This window comes from Eptatretus burgeri, chromosome 5 (genome assembly GCF_056783735.1).
Source record: "Eptatretus burgeri isolate ZD-2024b chromosome 5, Ebu_testis_v1, whole genome shotgun sequence".
In the NCBI taxonomy this organism is placed as follows: domain Eukaryota; kingdom Metazoa; phylum Chordata; class Myxini; order Myxiniformes; family Myxinidae; genus Eptatretus; species Eptatretus burgeri.
In genome coordinates this window covers 120,240,141-120,246,440 of record NC_140965.1, presented here as the reverse complement: position 1 = coordinate 120,246,440, position 6,300 = coordinate 120,240,141, and the positions used below count along the sequence as shown (strand labels likewise).

Sequence of the window (6,300 nt, the reverse complement as noted above, 5' to 3'; positions counted from 1 at the left end):
GTATTTCAACAGCGGTGAAAACTGCCAACGAAAGGAAGGCTCAACTCCAGGCTCAAAAAGAATTGGAAAGACATAACAAAGAGTTGGAGAAACAAATTAGTGGAAGTGGTGTAATTGTAGATTTTGCTGAAAAACTTGAAGGTCTGCCTGATAAAGCGAGATTGTTAGTTGGAGATATGCTTTCTTCTATAGCACAAGCAGGTGTAAAATTAACGAAAAGAGGTAATGGATTATATCTTTCTAATAAATAAATGAGCATTGATGAGTGGTTGAAAAAATTTGGAAAGAATACAACATCAAATTTACAACTTGTCAAATATTGTAAGAAATTAAAAAATTCATAATGTGGTTATTTGTATGAGAGATGAATTAACAAATGTGCCGAAACATACAAAGAATATTATTATGAACTTAGAAGATAATAATGGGAACGGTTCTCATTGGGTTTGTATTTTTAATAGTCAAGACAAATATTATTTTGATAGTTTTGGTCTTCCACCACCTGTTGAAGTCATAAAATTCTTACAGAATGGTGTTTATCAAACATTTCAAGTCCAAGAATTAAATTCCAAGTGTTGTGGCCAATTATGCCTATATGTGTTATTTCAACTCAACAAAAATAAAAAATTTTATGATATTATTTTTAATCTAATATAAATGACTTATGTTGGTAAAGATGGTTCTATCTTTGGTTTATCTCAAGAACTGGATATTGATTTATCAAATTATTACACAAAGGCACAGGCTGAACGACATAAATATAATATAACCAAAAATATTAACATGAAAAATGCTTATAAATTAAAAAATTATCCAAGCCCGACTGACGCGAATGACTTGGTGAGATTAAGCGATTTATCACAATATATATCCTTAAATAAAACGGCTGTGTATTCCAAAGATACAGAAGTGTTGATATTATCTCCAGGTCATACAGAATTCACAGTTCGAATTAAAATAAATTTTTATAAAGAAGGGCGTATCGTTTGTATGAGAATAGAACAATGGGGGTATGATATGAATGATTTAGGGTATAATTGGTCATTTAAAATTAACCTCGAAGACCTGGAACAATTAAATCAGTCTCGTAAGGAAGAATATTATCCACTTGGTATCGAGAATGAGTTTTGTGGGGCTACGATTAGTAAACAACAAATAAAAGAATTTAATAAGGGTAAATATAATAATGGTTTTGCCCTTGTTTATCTCATGAAAACAGAAAACAGGATTATATATAATAAGTAAGGAAATACAAAATGATTTAACTATGGGAAGATGGGGGAGGTGTTTCGTGCCATAATATTATTCTAACATATATTTCTAATACATAAATGACAGCAAGAAGGCTTCAAGAAAATTATCATTTCTTGTGTCCAAGCATACCTTCAAGAAAAGGGTATTCGGTATTTTAATAAATATGTTCTACAACATAAGAATGAGGTATTTTCAATAAAAGATTGGCATTATGCTGATGTTGATAAACCGACAACTTTAGATTTAATTAGAATGTTAAATAATGAAAAAATTATAAAGTTAAGAAAAGGTAAGGCTCTTTTAGAAATTCAAAAGAAATTTTATTGGTTTCCTGTTGTAAAAAAAATTATTTTGGATACAGGAATAACAAGAAATCCTGATGAATATATGTATAATATTCTATGGGGTGAAAGCGATTCAAGGATAGTAAGGGATGAGGAAGGAGTTGAAGAAGAGAGGGAAGAGGAGGAAAAGGAGAAGAGGGAGAAGAAAGAGAAGGAGGAAAAAGAGAAGAGAGAGAAGGAGGAGAGGGAGAAGAGAGAGAGGGAGGAAAGAGAGAAGAGAGAGAGGGAGGGAGAGAGAGAAGAGAGAGAGGGAGGGAGAGGGAGAAGAAAGAGAGAAGGAGAGGGAGGAGAGGGAGAAGAAAGAGAAGGAGGAAAAGAGAAGAAAGAGAAGGAGGAGAGGGAGGAAAGAGCGAGACAAAATAAATATCAAAATATGGAAACCAGTGAGATTAAAAAAAGATTAAGGGTATTACAGAAAATAACTCAACCCACCGAGGAGGAAAAGAAAGAATTGACAAGTCTATTTTGCAATACTTTCGGCAAGACTATTGGCATCGACAAGATATGGATTTTAATTCAAGTTTTTCATTTTTTTTTTCTTAAATAAATGGAGGAGAGAGTGAAGGCATTTCTAAGGATTCTTTATGTTTTAAAAATCAAGATTCAAATGTGCATGTTGGAAACTAAAAAGGTTTTTGCACTCTGCAGGAATTTTTTCTCATAAATAAATGAGTTATTGTCTCAAATGTAAAAGAAAACTAATACTAAAAATATTTCATATATTAAAAGTAAAAATAACAGGGTTATACAAAAAGGTATATGTTCGGTGTGTGGTTCAAAAAAATCAATTTATCTCCCAACACAAACTAGGAGGAGATATCCAAAAGTTTTTATCAGGAAGTAAATTTACAACTACTGGAATACCAGGGGAATTACATCTTCCAGGGTATTCTTTCTGTGGCCCAGGCACAAACTTGGATAAAAGATTAGATGAGGCAGACAATCCTAAATCCTGGAGTAAGCCTATCAATAGAGTTGATGAAGTGTGCATGAGACACGATATTGATTATGGGAATACCACAACGTTGGAAGAAAAGCATGAAGCCGATAGAGAAATGTTGTATAATTTGTCTCTGATACAAAATCCAACCTTGAGAGAAAAAGTTGATCGGTTCATTGTGAAGAAGATGATCAGTGCTAAATTGAAACTTGGACTTGGAAATTCAAAAAACTTATAGGCTCTAATGATGCCATTAAGACTGAAGAGCAATTAGCTGATGAATTACATAAACCAATATTCACAAAGTTTCAGAGAAGGAAAGTTTATTCCAAGGAAGTAGATTATATCTGGTCTGCTGATTTGATTGAACTCAATAATGATAAGGGGTACAAGTATGCTTTAACCGTTATTGATTTGAGTAGTAGATATGCGTGGGTTGTACCATTAAAAAACAAAACAGGTAATACTCTTATGTTAGCCTTCCAACAGATATTTAATAAAAGTAAGAGAAAACCTAAAAAATTGTGGACTGATGAGGGTAGGGAGTTTTATAACAAGACATTTATGAATTTTCTAAAAAATAACAGTATTACATTATACAGTACCTTTAATGAAGGGAAGGCAGTTGTTGTTGAACGTTTTAATCGTACCTTAAAAGAGAGACTATATAAAAAATTCACACAACTCGGTTCACAACAATGGTCATCTTTTATTCAAGATATTGTGGATAAGTACAATGACACGATTCACACGTCAACAAATATGAAGCCATCAGAAACATTTACAAAATTAAAATATGAAAAAGAGATTAATGTCAGAAAACCTAAGTTCAAAGTTGGTGATATCGTAAGAATATATAGGTGGAAATCTCATTTTTGAAAAAGGTTATACGAAAAGATGGACCAACGAGCTTTTAAAATTGTTGATGTAATAGATACGGTTCCTTGGACTTATAAGATATATGATTTGGAAGGGAAGAGATTTTAGGTTCATTTTATTCACAGGAATTACAAAAGACAAAGATAAATTGAAATTTTTTGACTCCGCCCCTTTTTGGCTCCACCCACACAAGCCCCCGCCCACACAAGCCCCGCCCACACAAATCCCACACAAACCCCACCACACACCCCCCACAAGCTCCAATAAATTGAAATTTTTGACTCCGCCCCTTTTTGACTCCGCCCACACACGCCCCTCCCACCGAAGCCCCGCCCACACAAACCCCACACAAGCTCCACACAACCTCCACACAAAAACTCCACACAAGCTCCACACACACAAACCCCACACAAGCTCCACCCATATTCATCATATTCACATAATTAGTGATTAGTTAATTAGTTCCCCACACACACAACATGTTTATTTAATTAAAAAATTATCCACCCATCCACACAAGCTCCACTCATCCACCCATCCCCCATCTCTCCACCCATCCATTTATCCACATAAGCCTCATCCACATTCACCCCTCCCCACACAAGCTCCACCCACATAAACCCCTGCCCATATAAACCCTGCCCACATAAACCCCTCCCACATAAGCCCTGCCTACACAAGCTCCACACAAAACTCCACACATAAACCCCTCCCACACAAGCTCCACCCACATAAACCCCCGCCCACACAAGCCCCACCCACACAAGCCCCACCCACACACACCCCGCCCACACAAGCCCCTCCCACACACACCCCACCCACACAAGCCCCCACCGAAGCCCCGCCCACACAAGCCCCGCCCACAAGCCCCACCCCCCCCCCCTCATCCCCCCTGTGCGCCCCCACCTTTGACCCACCACCTCCCTCATCCCACCCCCCACCCTTCCCCACACACACACATGGGGAGGGAGGGATGGGATGAGGATGGGGTCATTGGGGGGAGCGCACCTACCCCCTCCCCCCCCCCAACCCCCCCCCTTTACATCTCTTTTATTCTTTTCTTGTAATTCAGAATCAAGTAATTGTAAACAAAACAAATATAATTTATTAATATTGAAAATATTAAATATTCATTTGCGAGAATGTACAATCTTTCCCAGCAATCTTCTTCAGATGCCTTGTGATTTCGAAACTCAGACACCATATTCTGTTTTGAAACAAAAAGTGGATAATAATTAGGTTCTATAAAGATAATTACATGGTAATATGAATAAGCCTCGTTGACCACTGAATTAACACACCAGGAGCCTGTCATCCTTTCAAGGTCAATAAAATGAATTCCAGTGTACTGACAAAACCACGTCCAAACTAATGATGCAACCAACATAAGGCGACATTCTAAAGAGAGAGTGATATTAATAATAATTCAGAAATATTTACCTCCAGAAAATCATGTGTTGTACGAGTGATATTAATAATAATTCAGAAATATTTACCTCCAGAAAATCATGTGTTGTACAAGATTGCTTCAACAGCTGATGTTGTGCGATAGTGCTGAAAAAAAAAAAATAAGTCAAGGGTATAGATGAAGAGACAGACAGGGAAAGCAACACACACACACACACATGCACACACACACACATACACACACACATAGACACACACACACGTGCCTCACCATTGGTTTAATTCATTCGAGATCAGAGACCAGTCATTATAAATCATTGGCCTCTTCAATAAGAGCAGAGAGAGGTAGGTAGAAAGACAGACAGAGAGAGAGGCACACACACGTGTCTCACCATTGGTTTAATTCCTTCGAGATGAGAGGACGTGATAAGACTTCATGCCACTCATTGAAAATGTCTTTCAATTCTCTTCTAAAATCATTGATCTCTTCAATAAGAGTATTAATTTCATGATCCACGTGCGTGATATGTGAACTCAATTTCTTCCAATGCCCTGTCAGGGAAAAATATATATATATATATCAGAATTATCATGATTTAATTAATAATCATTTGCTTCATCGTTCAAAGAGAAAAGCATACACAAACTTACCAACTCTGTAGTGGGCTGTTGGCTTCATCGGAAGAAATATCGTCCATGCCTCAGTTGTAAAAATGAAATCCCGTCTGGCAGAAACTTTGTCTGGCGAACCGCTTATAAAGCAACGATGAGGAAATTGCTTAATCATTGGGTGTGGGCACAGGAAATGACAAGCTTCTCTTAATGATCTCATCTGGCCACCGCCCGAAGTTGCAAATCGTTTTTGGACATAAACCACGCCATAAAAGTTTTGATTCAAATGTTTTCAGTTCGTGTTCTGAGATAAAATATAAACACGAGACCTTGTCTCACAGAATAGTTCCTATTTTTTCACAGCATGACAGTCCAAAACCACTTCCTCATTCACACAGCACGGCCGTGTCAAAAAACACTTCCTCATTTTCACGGCATGAACTGAAAACATTTGAAACAAAACTTTTTTTCTGGCATGGTTTATGTACAAAAATGATTTGCAACTCAGGAGGTGGTCAGATGAGATCATTAAGAGAAGTTTATCATTTCGTAATGGCACAAAAGGGGTATCTTAAAAAATATAAAGATTCAAATGTTTTGTTTTTCAATATTTTAGATGGGGATTATTGTGCAAAGAAAATTAAACTATTGAAGGAATTTGAGAATGAACAAATGTTTATAGGTTCAATGAGTGAGCTAAACAATATGCATTGGTTATTTGATAAAGAGTGTCCCGGGGCTTAGGCGTTTCAGATATTTCTTTCGAATCACCTTAACAAATCTTTATCTTGTTGTATGGGCTATTTGAATAGAGAGCCCCTAGGTTAAAAGGGGAAATAAAAAAATGACCGTTTTTACAGCCAT

At 36.7% G+C, this 6,300-nt stretch overlaps 1 long non-coding RNA gene across 1 annotated transcript; it reads right to left on the bottom strand.

Moving 5' to 3' along the window:
* Positions 1 to 4,444: 4,444 nt before the first annotated feature.
* Positions 4,445 to 6,183, bottom strand: LOC147027247 (uncharacterized). Its single transcript, XR_015057966.1, has 3 exons — positions 5,217 to 6,183; positions 4,914 to 4,971; positions 4,445 to 4,624 (listed from the first exon to the last, which is right to left on the bottom strand). It is a non-coding gene; the product is annotated as an uncharacterized LOC147027247 (long non-coding RNA).
* Positions 6,184 to 6,300: the final 117 nt, after the last annotated feature.